Raw genomic sequence first — 22,770 nt, 5'->3', positions numbered from 1 at the left:
GTAGACACTCAAGTGGTAGACTGATAATTTCTTTTCAGTTTAATATGAATGGTACATGTGAAAGTTTCATTTTAGTTTCCGAAATCATAGAAAATTGACACTTCCTGACTTCGATTAAAACAACCAAGATTGAGTTTTTCTGATCTTTATTGGAGCCTTCTCTTGAAATTTGAAGGCTATATACATACATACACATAAACTCACACACACTATACTATATATACATTATATTATATGTGCACACATAATATATATGTAATATTATATATAGGCAACACATTAGCAAGTCAGATGTTAATTATAAATTTCATTTTTGAAAAAGAATCACAAACTGAACGTACTAATTGAGGTTTTTATATTTAGTTTTATTTCAAAGTCCCACTAAGCTAGACTCTCAGGATATAGAAACACCCCCCCCCAAAAAAAAATACTTCCTGGGCTTAAAGAGTTCATATTCAAATGGATTTTGGTTGCATACTACAGCACTTATGAGGGTACTACTAAAAGCCACAAGATGAAATGTAACCAATCCTAATTTAATCCAAACTAATGTGTTCTAATATATCTAATCTAATCCCCAAGGCATTAATTAAACTTCTATTCACTTTTTGATAAGGATTAACCTGCCCCTTTACTATTCCATTCTGTAAAGAACTAAAAAATAATAACTGAAAGTAAATTACTGAAAGTAATTGTTGAGAACCACTTACCTTGGAAATATCAATTATTACTGAATATTTATTTGCCAAGATACTGTGAAATCTTTGAATTGGAGATATGCTTTTGATTTCATTCATGTTACTATATTCACTGTCTATACAATTTTTCTGGTTCTAACTTGCTTCACTTTGGATCAGTTCAGACAAATTTTTCACACATTTCTCTAAATTCCTCATATTTATATTGTCTTACAGTACAATTCCCTTGGATTCATATAGCACAATTTGTGCAACCTTTGTCCAATGAATTCTGCTAGAAATATTTTCAAATATATTAGTTGTTCTTTTCTGTCCTTAACATGTTTAATTTTTCACTCTCCATGATGTTCCATCTTTGTCCCACTTCTATTCCTGACCTGTCAACTGTCTCGTCATCAAGACATTACTAGCCCTATGAAATATCTATAATAATAGCTAGCATTTATATAACCTTTTAAGATTTGCAAAGCATTTATAAGTTTTATCTCTTTTTATCTTCCCAACAACTCTGGAAGGTAGGTGCTATTATTATCCTCATTTTACAGATGAGGAAACTGAGGCAGACAGCAGTTAAGTGGTTTGCTCAGAGTCCCACAGATACAGTACTGTGCAAGGCAGGATTTAAGCTTGTGTCTTCCTGACTCCAGGTTTGGTACTCTATCTGTTCTACTACCTCACTACCTACAAAAACAAACAAACAAACAGAAAAAGGGATGGTTTCCATACTGATTCATCTAAAGAGACAGTCACCCTTATTGGTTGTACCAAGTACAGGCGGATCAATGAAGAGGATAATTAGAGAGAAAATGTGTGGCAGATCTAAGACAGAATATCATTTCTCTTTGGTCTATGCCCTCCTTGTCTAGGATCATAGGGGTGATTAATCATATAGAAATCTTGCTCTGATTTTGACAGATTTAGTGTTATATTCCATCAAAGTATTTCTTTAAAGATGCTTTTTCTTCATTGATTATGCCTTATTTTCCAATACTGAAGAATTTTTTTTGTTATTGAACTACAGAGGAGAAAGAATACTAAGAATAATCTAGAAAGAACAATATATCTTACATGTCTTCCCATTGTATCAAACCTCAAGTGATCTAATACATTACCATATAGTTCTAGATAATAGAATGATTATAGCATTTCCTTTCAATGCCTGCTATATGGTTATTTATGCTTAATTTTTTTCTTCCTAATAGGTATATGTCCTCTCATGAAAAATTCCTTCTGTTTAGTGGTGTGAGAAGGGTACAGATTTGTAATTATAAGACCAAAGTTCAAATTCCATCTGTGACACTTACTACCTAGGTGTTTTTCTGGCTGCTCTTTAGGTCTCAGTTTTATCTTATGTAAAATGAGGACTTTGGAAGAGAAGGCCTTTAAGGAATCTTATAGCTCTAAATCTGTGTCTTATGACTGAAGAATATCTAAGATCCTCTAATCCAAGGAATATTTTCCATTTTTGGATCAAGATTTATAATTCAAGAAAAAGGATGGTAATAAGACATAGTCATGTCCCCATTAGATAGGAATATAATGAAGACAGCTGAGAAGTGTATGTCTAGTTTATTTTTAAAGCCGTCCAAAGATGCAGCTTCTACAACATCCCTTGTTAAATCTACTTCTGTATTGAATATGCAGATGAACAGTAAGTTGGGGCCAATATTGAATGAGAATAGCTTGCGTTATTATAGCATGTTAGGGATTACAAATCACTTTATTATCTCATTTTGTTCCCCAACAACCCTAGGAGATAGGTGTTATTATTATCTCCTTTTTACTGATGAGGGAACTGAGGTAGATGTGAACTGATATGCTCAGGATCACACAACTAGTAAGTATCTGAGGCAGGATTTGAATTCAGGTTTTCCTAGTTCCAAGTCCAACATTCTATCCACTGTGCTGCCTAGCTACCTCTAGGAGGAAGAGAGCAGGTTGAGAATTTTTACGATACTAAGTCATTTTTCAGTTAAAAGATTCATCTTTTCTACATAAATATTCAATGAGAGATATGGTACAATTATGTCTTAGAACACTGCATCTGAAGAATTAAAATTTCATATGAGTCAAAATGAAATGAAGAAGCATCTAGCAGATTCAAATAGTCTTCTGGCTTTCTAGTGAAAAAGATGCACAAAAGGAATGGTTTAAGAAATATAGTAAATTTATGATCTGAAAAATAGGTAGTCTAATGACATGGAAAGATTAAGTGATGATAGATGGACAATCCCAGTACTCACCAAATGTGAAAAGCCTGAAAGGAAGACCTCCAGCACATTGAGAGTATCCTCTGTGGAAGAGAATGAGAATCACAAGAGATTAAAAGGCATTGATAATTGGAGACCTGTATGTATGGGGTAAATATCCAAACTGATGATATAAGAGATCCATTGATATGGATAATTAGTCAATAATCAATTTTAAGCATTTAATATAATATCAGTCACTTTGTTAAGCTCTGGGGATACAAAAAAAAAAAGAAGCAAAAGGTAGTTCTTGCTCTCAAACAACAAGCAAATACATATATACAAGCAAGCTATACACAGAACAAAGAGTAATTAACAGAGGGAAGGAACTAGAAAGGAGGAGTTGGGAAAGGCTTCCTACAGAAGATGGGGTTTTAGTTGGGATTTGAAGGAAGCTAGGGACATCAGAAGGTAGAGATGAGGAGGGAGACCATTCTAGGCATGCCAAATAAAATGACTGGAACTGAGAGATGGATTATCACATCTGGATTATTAGATTCCCAATCTATTTTTCTCTCTCTTTTCCTTCTTTAGTTAGACCTACCTTCACAATTTCCAGTTTTTTTCTAGTCTGCCCATTATTTTTGGTCTGTAGGTCATGAATTCTGCTGTCATGATTACCATGTCTCTTTTGAACAGTCAGTAACTACATGTAATGTTTTCATACTTTCTTCATATTCCACAGGGTCCTCTGTCTCAGCAATATTTATATAATTATAATTTTCCTTCTTTTTTTGCAATATTTATTAATAATTACTTATACTTATTGACTAGATCTGGAGTTCATAATTCCTTCTATTGTTATTTTCCCCATTATCTGCTTATGCTCAAAGTCTTTAAATTTTCTTTTCCCTGAGAAAATTTTAGTCTTCCCACTCCACTCCACCTCCACATCTTATTTGCCACTATTGCTCACTTTCTGACTCTCTCTCCTCTGATTGTGGTTTTCTTGGGGGCTGGATCTCAAAGCATCTCAGCCTCCTCCCAAGCTGGGTTCAATAGCTTAGGTCTCTACTGTAAGTGACTTTTGGGTGGATAGAACTGGCCTGAGCTGGATGATAAGCTCTTTCCCTCAGACTTGAGGAGTGTACTGGACAGCCTCCTTCCTCATTTCATACCAATACACAATGTACTGTTCTAGTATCCAATCCTACTCCCACTGTTCCTCAATTCACTGACCTATCTCTTTCAATTCAGAGATTTGCAGTGCTGGTACTTCAGCTGTCTGCCATGGCGCTAGCTGTCTTTCTACTGTCTTTCATGGCCCCAAGCAAGTTTCTGTCTGCTTCTGCAGAGATGCTGCATTGCTGGCTGGCTATTGTGACCTAAGAAAAATTTTGCAGCCTGGAGCAAGGGTCTGCAGGGTACTGGATGGGTTGTGGGGTACAGTGTATGGGGTTAGGTTTTGTTATAAGACCACTGGTTGGATCCTTGAGTCAACTAGTGTTGCCCCCCTGACAGTAAGTGTGAGATGGGGGAAGGATGCTAAATGATCTCAGTGTAGAAATCCATTCATTTTTTTCCTTCAATTATCTTTCAGGTTCAGGGCATACTAAACTATGGAGGTTGTTGATGTTTTATCTTTGGTGCATAATTAATGTTTTAGAGAGGTTTGAAAGGCTGTGAAGGGAAGGAGAAACTATCTAGTCCTCCATCTTGTTGCTCACATGACCCAGAAGAAGAGATGGATTTTCTAATTTGTGGAATAGCAAAGAGGTCAATGTCACTCTATCAAAAAAGGACATGCCAGAGAATAAGGTATAAGAAAGCTGAAAAGAAGGAAAAGAGTAGGTTTTGATGGGTTTTGCATAACAGAAGAGTCTGTATTTGATTCTAGAAGTGATAGGGAGCCACTGAAGCTGATAGAGTAAAAGAGTGACATGGTTGGATCTATGCTTTAGAAAAAAAATACTTTGATAATTGAATAAAAGGTGGATTACAGTGGAGAGAGATTTGTGATGGTCAGACTAACCAGCAGTCAATTGTAATAATATAAGCTTGAGGTTGTAAGGACTTAGATGAGGATGGTGGCAGTAAACATATGCCTTTTTCATTTTACCATTAAATGAAAAAGTAGGATTATCCTGTTTTGTGATTATGATCCTTGAACTGTAACAGTTTTTTCTTTGCACTGAGATATTTAAATGAGCTCACATATTAAATTTTAAAACCCTTCCAAATATCCATTTAGAGCTTAATTATCCAATTCACAAAAGATAGAGTAGAACGTTGAACTTCCTATCTTTAAAATAGTTCATTTAAAATATAGAGTAGATAACTTTAAGAAAAATCAACATTTGTATATCTATTAAGAAAGTGATATAAAAGACAGCTTCAACATTGTATGATAGAAAAAGAAGGAAGACTGGTTGTGTAGTGAGAACAAAAAAGAACACAATGGTATGGTTGCGCTGGTATCGTGAAAAGCTTAAAGATTTAGAGGATGCCCTCCAGCACACTGAAGAGAACCTCTGTGTCATGCTTTTGGTGGATATAGGCAGGGTAGCAATGGATGAGAGATAATGTGTTATCTGAATATGTGAAGCCAATAAATCTCATTTAAAGCATTGAAGCAAGCATTAATAAGACATTGAGGCATTGTTTATTTTGAGGTGAATGATAAACCAAAATAAAAAAAAAATCCTTAAATGCACAATTTTAACCCAAGAAACATTTATTTGTATTGACTATATGAATATAGTTATATTAGTTTGAAATGATAATCCCTCTATTATAATATTTATTATGGACTTTCAGAGAAAGATTGGCACTTGGGGAGAGTAATTTGGCTTCCAAACTATAGGTCCCTTGAAGGACACTAAATGGGGCTGGAAGAAAACACTGCTTCCCACCCCAAGAATTCACATTCCCAACTATCAAGAGAGAATGTATTCATTCAAGAATATTTAAGCTCTTATCTTATGGAAAATGCAGTACTACATTCTGTGGGAGATACAAAAGTAAAAAGTGACAGTCTCTGACCTCAAAGAGTTTACAACCTAAAGAACAAGAATTATTTGTTCTAGCATATGAGCACTTGTTCTCACTTCATTGACAGCTAAAACATCATCTTTAAATGAGAAAACATTTTTACTAGTTACATTATTATATCCTTTTTTATCACTGTCCAATGAAAGAAAAACAAGTACACTTAATAACATTATTTGAGACAGGAAACAAAAGTCTTAATTTACTCCTCAGGTAGGACACATGATATTTCCCAATAACATCTAATATTATAACGTCTAATCTATTTATTTTTATTTGGTAGAACATTTACATTGAATAAACCAAGCTATAGATAGTGAAAGATTTTGTGTTGCCCTTCAGAGATGCATCATCTACTGCTTGAGGCCAAGAAATGAGTAGTTTCCATAATTAGTAAGGGAAATTGAATAATTGGGCTGTGGGTTACGAGTTGTTTTATTTTCCTGCAAGAAGAAAAACCATGTAATCTGTAAATCCTAGTCAAGTGAGTTTATTTGATTTATTTTTTTAGCACACAATTATCTTGGGCTCATTTAACATAAACTACAAAATAAATATTCAGGAACAATTTTTGTTCTCTCATACCAACAAAGCCACACAGCAGTGTTTTGGTGAAACATACAAACTTCTCAAAGACTTTTTCTTAAATGAAAAATGTATGCTACTGTCTGATTCTTAATGTAAACTATAACTGTAAAATTTTATAGAAACCATGATAAATAATGAAAAGCATTTCCCTAATTTTTCCTAGATAAATTGGAAATTTTGTTGTACATGAACTAATAACTACATGAAAAGATTTAAAAAATTAATTTAACATATATGTTGAATCTTCCAGAGCTTTTATTCTGAATGAATGCCTTTCCCAAATAATACTGGTTCTTTTCTAGGCTATAGAAGTTCTTCCACTAAATTCTATACAATGTCATGTACTAATGCATTTTTTTCTTTTGCAAAGGCCTTTAGCAATCTTAAAGGAGAGAATAGTTTAAAAAAAACTAACAAAAAAAACACTACAGGATTTGACATAATGAAAAATTAAAAAAGCAAAACAACTTGACTAGAAACTTAGAGACTATGCATTTAAAGTTTTATTCTACCTTTGACTTGCTACACGTCCTTAGAACATGGTATCTGCCACACACCTACAGACTAACCGCAGCGGTGGGAATCTAAACTAGAGTGAGTTCAGAGGACCCATTCGAATATAATGTCTCCCTGAGGGCCAGGCTCACCTCAAGTCATCCATTATCACAAATGAGATTAGGCTAGTTCCATCTGTGAACTGACATATATCCCAAAATGTCCCGGTGTCTCTTCATGCTTTCTGAATTGCCTGAAAACAGAGTCCTATGGAATCATCCAGGGCAAGAACTAAACACAAAAGTCATACATCCAGTGCCAAAGGGAAAACAGTCTCATTTCAAGGAGTAGAAGACAGTAGAGAACGGTATTTTGTAGATCATAGATTTTTCGTGAAAATTGTTGCTAGGAAAATACAACCCCAAATGGCACTTGAATCTTAGAATTTGTTGTGGAAGCAGTCCTTGTAAATCATCTAATGCAACTACTTCATTTTACATCCAAAAAAACTAAGGCTCAGAGAAGAGAGGTGTTCCACCCATGGCCACACAGATAATATGTTGCAGACCTAGAAGTTTACCTCTAACTACAAATCTCCTCCTTTTCCCACCATATCACACTGATTAATTGCACTAATATCTTTACTTGTAGAATTTGCAGGAGACTTCAAAAAAGACTGTTAAAACTTCATAATTATTAATCCTCTGAGAGGAAACAAGCCTCACTTCAGAAAGAAAATAAATGGGAATTTGTGGGGAATCCCTAGAGAGCTGACATAAAATGCACACAATTTGTTGTGTTGTGCATACAGCAACTTTGCTGTATTCAACAACATTGCTTCACATTCAGTGACTACCCAATCAATGTGGCTGGATTGATAGAGAAAATATGCAGCACCATCCTTGAAATCCAGAAATCTACTTTCCCATAATCAAACACATGTGCACAAGCCTATCATGTGCACAGGAATAAAAGAGTTAGGCCTCTAGCATCTTTGTAAATTCCAGTGTTTTCTAGTTGTGTTGCCTGGCCCATAATAGCAAGTGCTATTTTTTTATATGTACTATTACCAGGTCTTGGCAGCAATGATATGTCTAATAATACTGTAAGGTCATTTCCAGAAATACCATATCTGAAAAACAATAGCCTTGGGCATGTTCTTTGATCACAGTAGATAACATGGAAAAGAGGGAATAAAATTGATAGGCATCACATTCAATGCCATTGAAAGAAATAGTCTCTATGCAGCTGGGTAGTATGATACACCCCTAACTACCAGTGGGATTGATTCAAATTTGGTGAAGTGGAAAGTGTGTCACACTTGGAATCAGAAGATCTGGTTTATCACTAACCATGTGACCTTGGGCAAGTCAGAAACTCAATTTTCTACTTTGTAAAATGTAACTGGAAATACTTGCATTACTGAGTGATGATTAAAAGAAGTTAAAGATATAAAGAGGTTTATAGAATGTCAGGTGCTATATCAATGCTATTTATTATTAGTGCTATACATTCATTAAGTTTCACTAATCTTTCATGTAAAATTGTTTTATTGAGATAAATATCCATCTTAATTCTATGGGATAATCTCCGAACTGAATTGTATTGTACTTGTACTTGTATTGTACTTGTACAATTATTAGTACTTCTATTTGTATTTGTACTCCATATTTTTAACTAAGAATCAATTGATGGAGATGACTCTTTCTGAAGGCTAGCCATTAGCAGAATTGACAAGTAGGTGAAGCTTGTCTCTGGAGGCCTCAACTTCCCCTTTCACTATCAGTTCTCCTCAGTGGCATATCCTCTTCATTATCCTAGATGTCCACGCTATGTACACCCTCTCTCCATTTAGGCCTGTTCTCAAGGGAGAATTTGATGTATTCATGGACATGGAGGTACAAATGGTTGATATACTCAGAAGAGTATTTTCATCTAACTGGGGAACCAACATTGAAGCAAAAATAGTAAATTACTTATTTGGGGATTTCATCTGTGAAAATTCAAAACACACAATGAGGGGAAGGACATTGGAGGGAAAGTTAGGACCTTCCTATTGCCCCACAAATTATTACATGTAAGTTTACTTCTAAGGTTGAGCTCTGTGAATACAAAATTTCATTGTTCCTTTTTTATTACTCTCTTTTGATTTGTAATCACAGATTTTCTCTGGCATGTCTAAAACTCTTTATAATTCTGCCTCTTTGGTTGTGTAGACATAGTGATACCAAATTACACTGATATGGAAAGTGCTAATACATATGTGTTTAGGCATGTCTGTATATATTACATATACAAATATATACATATATAATATTTAGTTGTTTTTCAGTCATGTCCAATTGTTCATACCCCAATTTGGGGGTTTCTTAGCAAAAATAATTGAATGGTTTGCCATTTCCTTCTCCAGCTCATTTTACAGATGAAGAAACTGAGGCAAACATTGTCAGATGACTTGCGCAGGGTCACACAGATAGTATGAGTCGAAAGCCAGATCTGAACTCAGGAAGGTGAATCTTCCTGATTCTAGGTCCAGTACTCTATTGTGTCACTTAGTTGTCCTGCATATACATACACACACACACATACACACAAACACACACACACATACATATACATATGTACATAGGTACGCACAATACATATATAGACATATTTGTATGTGTTTGTATATGTATGTATATATGTAGGAAGAGAGACAGAGTATATGTGTATGTGTTTATGTGTATATACATTCAATGTAAATCAGATCTTTTATCAGTCAGAGAATAAAGTAAAGGATAGCTTACCTATTTCAACCAGAAGTTACAATTTATGCTGGCTCATATAGGCCTAGCTCATAGGGAGGAGGACAGCCAGATCCAAAAGTTACTTGTGGTCTTGATCCCATTTGACAGTCTTTGTAGGGACAGTCTGAGACTCACAGCCTTCCAAACCTTTGCTTAGAAGAATTACCTAATAGTTGGTCCAGGTTATCACTGTTGTCTTTCCCATTGTTTTATAGACTACACATAAAAAAAGGAAACAGGTCCTCTGGAAACATACCAATTTGTGAAAAACATCTAAAGAAGAAATTCTCTACTGAGTCCAGAAACTTCTTTGAATTTTTTCTAATAATTGTATTTTGTAGAATTGATTTTCTGTTTAATACAGCATATCTCATCTCACATATATTGGAAAACAGAGAAGAATTCAGTAGTTTCACCAGACTTCAAAAAGAGTTCATGACAAAAAGTTTAAGAATTCCTAGTCTAGAGGATTTTTCTTTTGAGAAAAACAATTGCCTTCAGAAGGGCTACTGATGGTGACGGCTACAGAAGCTGTATTATGGGATTATCTTCCTTTTGTCAGGCATTTGCTAGTTAGCTCCTGTAGGAATAAATTGTCTCTGATTGGCATTTTGTTTTTCCTTTGACCAGTTCCTACCTGCATAAAAGTGCTGAATAAATTTGCTGATTTTATAGGTGCATCTTTCACCTAAGCAGACCCACTATTGCTAAATCTGAAATTAAAAACCAGGGTCACCAAAAGTATCCAGGTCCAAAGACAGTAGCTCTCATCTTGTAAAACCATTTATGCTTTTCTAATTAGAGTGGAAGGAATTTCCAAAAATCTTTGATTTGGTATTATTTTGGCCTGTTTGTTTTCAGATATCTGTGTAATTTTAGGACATGTCATGATGAACAATTACAGTTCTGTTAGAGGCAGCTGGTTGTGCAGTGGCTAGAATACTGGGCCTGGAGTCTGAAAGATCTGAGTTCAAATTTGGCCTCAGATACACACTTGCTATGTGACCCAGAGGCCCACTTAACTAGTTGGCCTCAGTTTCCTCAGTTGTAAAATAAGGATAATAATGACACCTAACTTTCATTTTCTTTCAGGAGCTCTGCTTGTTTCTACTCCACAAATATCATGCTGCACACTTCCAATTCCTGCTCCTCCCTTACACACTTTTCAGATTCCTTTTATGCATTATTTTCCTTCTTTAAATTGTAAGGTTCTTGAGGGCAGAGACTTAAGTTTTCGATGTATAAAATAAGATGGTTGGATTAGATGGTTTCTAATTTAGATGGTTTACAATTCTAAAATACATATGATTCATGTACTTTTTGAAGTTATGGTTTCCCAAAAATAATTTCCACAGCAAAATGACAGTGTGGGAGTCATAGCTCAGTTGTATGCATGCATATTTACATACTCATAGCTATGCCTATACAAACATAAATAGAGATGATATAGACATAGATATAGACATAGACACAGATACAGACATGGATGATAAATATAGATATAGACATTCATACACAGGTTTCTGGGAAGGATGCTATATCTTGAATTTAGAGCAGAGACATTTTGTTTAAGCCTCCAATGCAATGGCTCTCTTCTGATCCTCACAATCCCAGTAATTATTTGTTGTTACAGTTGCACACTATTTTAGGCACTTGTAAAGGCCAGGCCAGGCAATCTGAATTTGTTTTAATAACAATATTTTAGTATTTCCAAGAAGCGAAATAAGGTCTATTATAATTTTCAACAATGACAAGATTCCTTTTCATGCCCTGCCCATCCTCCTTCAGTGGAAGAAATATAAGTTTTGAGCACTTTTCTCTCCTTTGTTAGTACAGCCCTACTTTCCTTTGACCTTATAAAGACATGAAAAGGGTAGGCCATATGTAGGCTTAAAAGTTGGGCACCTACTTAATGTGAATTCTGAAAATCTAGGAACATCTACTTCTTCCCCACTCCCACATACATTCTCCCTACTCATATTTAGAACTCTTTCAACTCGTAACACAGGCTTAATATGAAATGAAAATTACAATTTCTTAGAGTCTTAGAGTTGGAAGTATTCTACCACCAATGACTGGAAGATCCAAACCTGGAGCCAGCCAATTCTATTTTTCAATGGTTCTAATTGTTAGAAGGATTTTCCTCAGGTGGCTCTAAAATATGACCTTCTGCAATTTCTGGTTTTTCTTGTTTTAGACAAAAAAAAAAAACAACCTCATCATTCTTCCACATGACGGTCTTTAAAAGAACTAATAAAATTATAATGACCCTTCCAAGTCTTTTCCAGATTAAAAATTCTCATTCCTTCCAACTTATTTGACTGAATCTGGCAATTGTATTGACATTATCTCAACACTCTTATTCTCTATCATGAAGGGATATGGCAGATTTGGAAGCAAAGGTGACGGGTCGTGTGTAAAGCAACAACTTCGAAACATCTTTTCTAAGTACAGATAGCATAACTGTTTAGAATCCATTCAATGATGGAACCTTAGGGCTTCAATGTGCTATTGATCAGGTTGTCCTATAAAGTCTTGAATTGAAAGGAAGCGTAATGCAGTAGAGTAAGCATTGGACTAAGATAAGAACTTTGTGTGCAAATCACAGTTCTGCCATTTAACTGACTTTTAGGTCACATATTTAATTTTCTCTGGGCTTCTCTTTCTTCTTCTATAAAGCAAAGTACTTGGTTGACAGGCACTATGGTAAAATTAAAAAAAAAACAATGGATTACCACTTTTTTTTGGGGGGGGGAGGTAAGTGGGAGAATTGACTGAGGTTGCTGCTGTAGTTTGGGTGCAAATCCCCTTTCTTAGACATTCTATCTATATGACTTTGGGAAAATGTTTTCACTTCTTTTTCTTATCTGTAAAATGAGGGGGTCATACTGTGATTGCCTCCAAGGTGTTCTCTAACTCCAGATCTAAGCTTATGACCTAGAGAATTTCTTAGTTCATCTCAGGCTCTTGCCACAGTTATACAGTAGTTGTTAGAAATCCTACATTTATTTCCACAACCTGATCCAAAATATAATTATAAAATTAAAACACAGAATCAATTGGTTTCAAATACAAATTTCAAATCAAGCAAGGTCAGTAATATGGTAAACATGTATATGTATATTATATATATATATATATATATATATATACATATATACACACACAGATCTATGTGTATGTGTACACATATACACACATATGTCAATGATTTAGAAAGCTTATCCTCTAGCTAAAAAAAAATCAGGATTATAAAATTGACCCAACTACAAATCTTACCTTTACTATGCAATCTCTGAAGAACCTGAAAGTGATGACATTTTACTTTTTTTCAATTAATATAATTTTATTTTATGAAAGTTACTGCATTTTAATAGCTCTATATAGCAGACAAATCCTAATACTGTTGGCTGTTGAGTTTTGCTAAAGATTATCCAATATGGTGTGGAATTCATTCCTTAAATTTCTCCTCTATGGAAAAATGTTTTATGTGACAAATACTTAATTTTATCTAATGCATTAGGAAGAAAATAATGCACAAATCTGGTTTCATTATACCAGAAAGAAATCTTGATATCCCTCTATATAATACCCTTCATAACAAAGTAGATAAATATGATTAGAAAACTTCATTTTAATTCTGATTGTGACTCACAAGCAAAATAAACAATTATTACTAACACTTGTTATCTCTTTCTTTTTTAAAAATAGGTTTCTTGTTTATTAACAAGAGATCTGTTAAGTTCTCTAATTGGGGCCCATTTTGGCTTCTTCAATTAAAGTGTACTTTTCATTCTGTGGACAAAAACAAAACAAAACCGAAAAAAAATGGTAATTCTACAATGCTTTCCTAGTTGTTGTTTTTTTTTTTTAATGAAGCTACACTAAGATTAGTATTTACAAAATACATTACTACCATACTTAATAGAACTGGAGTTAACTCTGTCTTCCTGATGCAAGGTTATATCTATTTCTTCCACCTCACCCTGGTATACAGTATGCTACATGCTATCTTACTGAAACAATAATATAGATTTAAAAAAAAATCTTTCCAGTAACTATTTTCTTAGAAAATAAATCAATATATTTCAATAGGTCTACTCAGTAGCTTCAGCTGAAGTGTTCATGAGAAGGAAAAAAAAAAGGAAGAGGAGCAGAAAGAGAAATAAAAAAAATGATGCCGCCTAGCTACAAGCTGCAGAGGGAAATTAATATTCAAAAGGTTAAGGTGTCTGTGAAATGTATGTAATGAGTAACACTCATAGTTTGTTACTATAGGTTCATTGCCTCTAATGTTGAGGACGGCACATGGATAATTTACGATTCCCATTGTCCCCTCTGCAGGGATTAATTCTGAATTATTTATGTACCTATATACGCACAGAACTGAAACATTTTAGTTAAAGTCAGCCACTCACTCATAGTCTTGAAATTATGCAGCCCTTGTTGCTAAAAATGATGTTAGCCTCTTGTGATTTAAGTCATAACATTTTATTTTCAGTCCCACTGAGAGAGAAAGCATACAGGAGGGGGAAAAAAGATATATTTTTGTAGGATAAATCTCAGAATGCATTTTTTAAAGATGTAAATAGATAATGGTAATTTTGTTGTGTCGAATTATTGTTGTAGAGTGCGTGTAAATAAACCTTTATTTTATTCATGATTTGTGTTCATTTTTCTGTTGTATTATAGGGCTTTTTCCCCCCTTTGATGAGCATCTTTAAATACAAAGCTTTGCATTTCAGTAACAAGGAATTCCACCTATACTCTAATTAATCAGAGAATGAAAGTTCAATTTGGGAAACTGTTCTTAACTATCCAGAACTCTCCTTTCATCATTACATTTGGTGTAAATGAAGTCATTCTACTATACTAATTTCAAAACCAATGTTTTCATGCTTCTGTGAAACAGTTCTTAGATGACACAAGGATTTTTTTTTAAATTCTGTCCAAAATAAATGAAGGTAGCAATTTATTTTTTTCAAAAATAATGATTTGGGCATAGACTATTTAATAAGCACTAACCTTGACAGCATAAACAAGATCATAGAAATTTTAATAAATGAGCTTAGAATGGAGTACATTATGTGCATTTAACCATTTCCCCTCCTTGTTCAATTTTTCCCCTTTCGATATAACCTGCAACGTCGTCTAGACTTTATTTTTTGTGATTAAAAGAATTACAACACATTGTACATATTGGGGGGAAATGGAAATAATGGACAAAAAAGCAATGGGGTCCCTATTGGACTGACCTTAGCTAGGTCTTTGGGGTTTCGGACAACTCAGCCTATTCTGTTCTCGAGAATTATATCCTCCCTAATAATTATGATACATCCCAAGAAGAAAGCATGATTGAACTATTTAAGTACAAAAGAGATGAAGAATTAGAGGAATTTGAAGTGCAAAAGGGAAAAAAAGGTATAAATATATATGTGTATATCTATCTATCTATCTCTATCTATCTATCTATCTATCTATCTATCTATGTATCTATCTATCTATCTATCTGTACCCTCTTCCCCCTCCCCCTCCTATTCAACAATTGCTAATAAATTAGGAGGAGGGGCATATTGATGTACTGCTTGACTGTAACACAAAGAATTGTAGTTAGCAAAAAGCTGCAGTGGGTAATGAACAGTATTTTAACTCGGCAGTTTAACCTCAGTGTCTGTCAGCTCTGACCTTTTACCAACCCCAATGAGAGTCTGATTTCTCACTTTTGCTACTCACTGCTGGATGAGTGAATGTAGAATTTGACAGCGAGAGGTTTTACATGAAAAGGAAAGATACTTAAAAAGCATGTTTTGTGATGATAGGGTACATTTATTCACTGTTCATTACACTGGGTGCAGCAGCGGTGGTGGCGGCAGCGGTAGTGGATTGATTGGGTGTGAGCAGCTCGTCTGCGGGAGAAGGGAAGGGGCCTTATTGACCTGCCTGGGAGCTGCGGTGACCTCTAGATGACCCCCCTCTCACCTGAAATTGACCTTGAGAATAGCCTAGGGTTCACCCCACTTTAAATAGGGGGAACATGTTTTAACAGCATGTGAATGATTAGAATCGACACATTGTGAATTTCTCTCTCTTTTTTCTAACTTTTATAGAGGTGTGTGTGTGTAGGGGGTAAGGAGAGCATTGGCTTTTAAATTTCTAGATCCTGCAGCTGCGCTGCTTGGTGTTGGTGCAGATTTATGGAGGGAGCCAACTAGGCGCTGGACTGCTTGATGCTAAATTTTACCATTCATCATTATTGATTAGAGTCCACACTCTATGACAGAGCCCAAACCTTACTATGACAATTGCTATTTCAGTTGTTATGGGCCATAATAGGCAATACGGATGATTTAAGTGAACACAATAGCTATCTGTAATTACACATGAATAATCCATGAATTCTCTACCACAGAGCTTATAATCAGACCCTAACAACCAAGGCCCAAGATATTTGTACTTGTTTCCCCCTTCAGGGCCTAGACCAAAAGGTGCCCTACATGTGCAAATTCAGGTACAAGAGACAAATACCCATTACTTCCTTCCAGCCCAATATGGAATTTTCATCCTTGGTGAAAAAAAAAATTGGCCAAAATGGAGGGTAATGGAGTATTGCATTTTCACTGATGGTTGGATCACCTAATGAACTTGATTTCTTAAAAAAAACAGATGTCCATGGACATTTTGTCAATTGTTACTCAATAACTGTGCTTGGATTTGTCATGGGTATGTGGAAAATTCATGGCGAAGATGGAAAAAACTTTCATTTTTTTACCATTAAAAAAAATAAGTTTTTATGTGGAAAAAACTGTTCATCTGGAACACGTGTTAGTAAGTTAGGATAAAAAACTACCTAGAATAAAATTATGTTATAATAAATGTTTGGCAGCTTGTATGTAACTTTAATAAATTCTTGCAACCAGGACCTTCTAGAAACTTTCAGAAGACACCCCTTCTCAGCTTTATGCAAAAGGAAGAAGAATCTCCTAATACACTTGCATTTTTTTTTCTTCCAAACAGTGCAAGAGAACACAAGCCCCCCATGACTTCATGATGTCCTCCAAGGATGTAGCCAGAAGCCAACTGGGTGATGTCTGGCAGTAGAAATGATCAAATATTCTCCTGTGGAAGCTTCCTAAGTGGCTGAATTAGAGACTCCACTGGCCAGCACTGTTGGAGCCACCACCTCTAGATTAGATTTTCCTTTGAACTGGACATAAGCCCATGCTAAGAACCCACCTGTGAGTAGGAATGGAAGGAAACATTTTGTACCTTGCTTGTGTATTTGTGTGCTCATGATCCGTGATCCAAAGTTCACGGTTTGTAGTTTGAAGCAATCTAGGTGAGGTTGTATCTCCTAGTCATTAGAATTGACACTGTCCTGATGGGCCCAAGTAACTTAAAGGGATTTTAATTTTTATATTACTACCTCATTGAATTGATCTATAAAGGTCCATCTAGAGAAAGATTGTCCCAGGTAGATCATATCTGATCTACTACATGATGCTACAGGATTTGTGATTTAGGTTGGACGTATGACAATATTTTCAGTAAAGCAAGTTATTCATTGTATATTGAAGTTGTTTGGTTTTGATAAATTGTTTCAAAAATGACTCTTGCACAGTGCCCTGGATATTACATATAGCAAAACTGTAGATACACTGGAAATCTAGTAAAATATTTGTAAATTCAGAAATAAATTCAACCAGTATGTGTATGGCCTTGTCTTGACCCATTTTCTATCTAAAGTAATGCTCTATAATTCTTGCTTCATTCAGTGCTAATCCTATGCATAAAAGGAAGATACAGGAGCATTTGTACACAATGACACTGTCTCATGCACACAGGAGGATCCTATTAATCTGATTTTTCCCCCCAGTGTGTGATCTGCTTACACCTGTGATTGTTCCAAAGCTCCATGGTGCCTTAACTTAACCAATGCATGTTATCTATTACATTTCACCTACCTCTTCTATCTCTACAGTGATGAATCACTGCAAGGGTCCTCAGCAGGTTAGAGAACCTGCAAATTGCAATTATTCTAATTTGGGATCCTACAGTGCAATTTTGATCCTTGGGGACATTCAAATTATTATAGGATTGAAGTGTGTTTTGAACATTCTGCTAAATGGGCTTTACTGCAAGATTAAAATATAACACTTAAATCTTAAAAAAGTAACTATTGTCAAATGAAATAAAAGCCTGCACAGTTTTATTCTGAGACATGCAAATGATTTTTTAAAATATTATTTCCTCCTAACTGCTGACATTTATCTGTACATCAAGTAAACAGAAAGTAGGAACATGTTTTCTTTAACAGCCAAGTCTTTACAGAATCCAAAAAGGGAAGAAAAATGAATGACTTGTAATTGCTATGACATTAGAAACCCATGTAGTAGTGTAGTCAGCTTCCATCTCATCTTTGTTCCTACCTCTCTATAAAGGATAAGGCAGTTTTGCCCAGAGGAAGAAATAAAAGGGAATCCTCGTTAAAAGGTACATTAACGCGAAAAGAACAGCTTTATTGGGGACATGTGCAGAAAGGAATGTTTGAGTAGTAAATGATAATTTACTTTTGAGGTATATTAAAAAGGTTTAATCTTACTGATCATGAGTTAAATTGGATGTTTTAATCAGTTAGCAAGTGCCAAAAATAATTATGCCAGAGTGCTTAGTCTGCAGAATGTGTACACAAAGCATATAAATCCTTTCCTTCCTCAGGGATTTCTCAGAATAACACACAACTAAAAGACAAAAGCGATATCAAACTCATATAAATTAACATTGCAAATGATCTGAGAAACACACTAAATAACATGATTGTATCATTGTGAATATATCACACAAGCATGGGTATGGTGTCCAGCACAAATACATTCATTTACCCTATTAAACTTTTTTGGGAAACTTTTCTTCTATTAACTCGCAACAGTTCATTTGAAGGTCATTCCTTTCAATGAGGATATGGGCCTGGGTGACAGGGTAGAGAAATCTGAGTTCATTTTAGAAACTAAATTTAAAAATAGGATTGTTTCCACGATGAATGAATAAACTAGGCTTGATAATGGTTGAAAGAGATGATATCCAACATCCTTTCCATTTCAAAAAAGTCCATGATTTTTTAAGATAAATGTTGACTACAAGGCATTCAGGGTAATTTTTACAAAGCAATGTCACATAAGAGTACAGTCATCTCTTCAAAATATGTCAATATTGTTTGTCATAAGAGATGGAGAAGGAAGGTTCCAAAGAAAGTCTAAAGGACAAAATTCAAAGATAAACTTAACATGGAGAAGTAACAAAACATGCGTGGAATACAACATTAACATCATTCTTTCTAAGTAAAAGGGCACACCCGTTCTTTCTTTTAAGTAAATTAACAAAGTTTTCCTGGAGGTGTAATGAAACTAATAACAAAGACTGTACTGGAATTACCTTGAATCATGTCAGGAACTAATTGTTAAGTTTTCAGTATGAACATTATACTTAGGAAATAGGTAAATGATACAAATCATGGCCTTGTGGGTTATTTTGTTGATTTTCTAGACTGCAGTATAAATACTACAGAATAAACTTAGAAGTGCATCCTGAATATCTTATTTTTTTTTGGAGAGAGAGTTGTTAAAAATTTACTGATGGACCATTAATAGCTCATAGTCATACAGCACTTCAAGTTTTGCAAAACATTTTACGCATAGTACCTTATAATATTCTCACAACAATTTTGTGAGGTGCTATTATTATTACTATTTTATGTTTGAGGAAACTAAGCAGCATAGAGGCTAAATGACTTGTTCAGGGTCTATATTCCTAATTCCAAATCTAGTACCTTATGTACAATAGGCTGGCTCCCTTTTTGCTTCATAATGGAATTTATTTGGGTGTTTGTTATAAGAGGCTTGTTATGTCAAAATTACACACATACGCACATACATATATACATTGTATATATAATAATATAACATAATAGGTACTTGAGGAATGCTTATTCCCTTCCTCCTTCCCTTTACAAATATGATCTCATTTGATCCTCGCAACAACCCTGGGAAGTAGGTGTTTTTATTGTCCCTATTTTACATTCAAGGAAAAAGAGACAGAAATAAAGTGACTTGTCTACAGTCACAAGCTAGTAAGTATCTGAGGCTAGATTTGAACTCAGGTCTTCCTACTCTAACCTAGTGTTCTATCTATTGTGCTACCTAGCTGAAGGGGTTTATGGGGTATTTGGGGCTGCTCATCTACCTTTAGCGTCCATCTCTCACCTGACACTTACCTGAGACTCCAAGAAGCTGTAGCACGCACAGTGGCCACACCCTCTGGGCAGAAGGTTTAAACCAGGTTGAGGGTTCAGACCCGTTGGAAAGTTAGGGGGATATCTATGCCAAACATGGGAAGATTTCACCCAAATGGACAGATGAGGATAATTTATTCCAATGACCATGAAGGTCAGTAAAGCAGGTCTGTAAAGTGTTTAGCACTTGGTCAGACATTGAAAGTGCCAAGGACGTTCACTGCATTCTGGGCCATCTCCAAACATCTTGAAGAGAGAGAGATAGAAGATGAGAACTCTGCCTCATGTCATTGGTCCTCTTAAAAAGCAAAGGATGAGCAACTATACATACATACATACATACACATACAGATATATGCACGTGTATACAAAAACATATGCACATAAACACACATATAAACACAGACTATATAGATATATAATATATCCATATTGATGATTGTGACAATGTTCTTCATTAAGTATCTTTTTTTTCTATGACAAAATCCTTAAAATTTGATAATAACTGAGCAAAATAGAAACACAGCTAGGTAACTATAAGGTTTAATAAGAGGAATGTGAAACTATCTTTAATCCTTTCAGGCTTTGCAAAGTTGGCCTATGGTTGAATAGTTTAAATGAGTCTTACACTGGAAAAAAGAAAATAGAATATGTATTTTTGAATCATGCTACATAATAAAGAAATAATTTCTAATGAGTAACAGAGATGAATTATCTAAAATAGAGACACTAGTTTTTTTGGTTTCTTTAAATGATTACAAGATTTATTGGATAAGGGCATGCCAGCCCTTTGTGGAAAACTTATTCATACACAAAGGGTACAAGACACATCCACTGACTCCTTCACTGCCAGGCTTTGGTTCCCATTTTGGCCTGGAAAGGGGAGGCTAAGTTCCACATGGCGGGAGACCAGACTCAGGGAACCAGCTGAATTGAGGCAGCTGCCTGGTTCTCAATGGCCTGCAATTCTTTTTTTTTTAATATAAATTTATTTATTTTTAGTCTTCAACATTCACTTCCACAAGTTTTTGAGTTCCAAATTTTCACCCCATCTCACCCCTCCCCCCACCCCAAGATGGCATGCATTCTGAATATCCCTTCCCCTAGTCTGTCCTCTCTTCTATCTCTCTCCCCCCCTTTCTCTTATCCCCTTCCCTTTCTATTTTCCTGCAGGGCAGGATAGATTTCTGCACCCCATTTCCTGAGATACTAGTTTTTGATGAGTCCAAGCTGTCATTTTCCACTAATACTTTTCCCTTATTTCCTCTTCCAAACAAAAGGATACCTTTTTTTTATTTGATATGATGAAAATAAAATAGTGCATTTGAAAATAAAGAAATCTTCAACTTCTCTGATTTATTTTCAAATAAGATTTTCCTAAATGGAAATAGTGTCATTGCAAAAAAAGCAAACACAGGTGTCTCAGGAGTCTCAGAAGCTAGATTGTTTCTATCATGATTTATTAGCTATTTGTTTTAATTGGATAAAAGTAATATTTTTTATTTTTAAAATTTTATTTTGTAGTCACTTTATTTATGATAAGATTAAAGAGATTTTCATTTTTCACTAAGTAGAACTAAAATTGATTCATTTATCCATGTTTCACTGAAAAGCTGATAACCAAAAAAGAAAAGAAAAAAAGAAAAGCTGATAATCTGAAAGTTGTTCATTTCTCTAAAAAGCTAAACAAAAAAACCTTTATTTATTAAACAGTCAGTAAATGTTTATTAAACACCTATGTGCCAAGAAATATGCATTACAATAAAACAATGTGAATCATCAGATGTTTCTCTAATGACTTTTCTTCCAGGTAACTTGGCATGGCTTTCACCAATGCTGTGCTTCAGATAAAAGTTATCTTCTACTAAGGTCTTATTCCAATACTTCATAATGGCATAAAAGAAACTTTAGTTTCTACAAGGATGTGCCAATGAAATGAATGCTCCAATAGGTCCCATTTAGTTAAAAAGGCTTCAGTAATGGTCCAGTATAACTAGGCTGCCTTCCAAGAACCAGCCTAGTAAAGATGAGAGCATAACACTTATGTAAACCAGAGGTTAAGGAGCAGCTAAATGGTATAGTAAATAGCTGAAACTTGGAGTCAAGGCCACCTGACTTCAAATCTTACCTTACCTATCTATTAAGTACAAATCACTTGTTCTGTTTCAGAATCACCTGCAGCATCTGCAAAATGGGAATAATAATATCACTTTTCAGGGTTGTTGTAAGGATTAAATAAATTTGCATGTATAAAGCACTTTGCAAACCTTCAAACACTCCATAAATTCTAGCTATTATGTGTGAATTTATTTATGTGTATTTAAGTATATTAGTATTAAGCACATTAGTATCGTAATTATAGAAGAGCATCTACTCACTAAAAAGGAGTTTGCGTTTTGAGTCAATAGTCCACGACAACAAAAATAGGGATTCTTGAAAGTCTAAAGAATAATATAATGCATAGAGACAACATGAGTCATAATCTTTAGATTTAAAGATCTGCACAACTGTCTATTTTTTTAATGGTTGAGACATTGAAAGTAATAAACTTCAGAATCATGATAGAGATTGAAGCTGTAGTTTTACTATTTGGTAAGGATTCAGGAAATCTGGCTTGGGTTTCTAGTGCTATTGATTTCCTTTTGGATCATCTGAGCAAAGATACTTGGTATCTCCGG

Source organism: Phascolarctos cinereus, unplaced genomic scaffold (assembly GCF_003287225.1).
Source record: "Phascolarctos cinereus isolate Bilbo 61053 unplaced genomic scaffold, phaCin_HiC Scaffold_4;HRSCAF=312, whole genome shotgun sequence".
Taxonomy (NCBI): domain Eukaryota; kingdom Metazoa; phylum Chordata; class Mammalia; order Diprotodontia; family Phascolarctidae; genus Phascolarctos; species Phascolarctos cinereus.
This window is presented reverse-complemented; position numbering follows the sequence as displayed.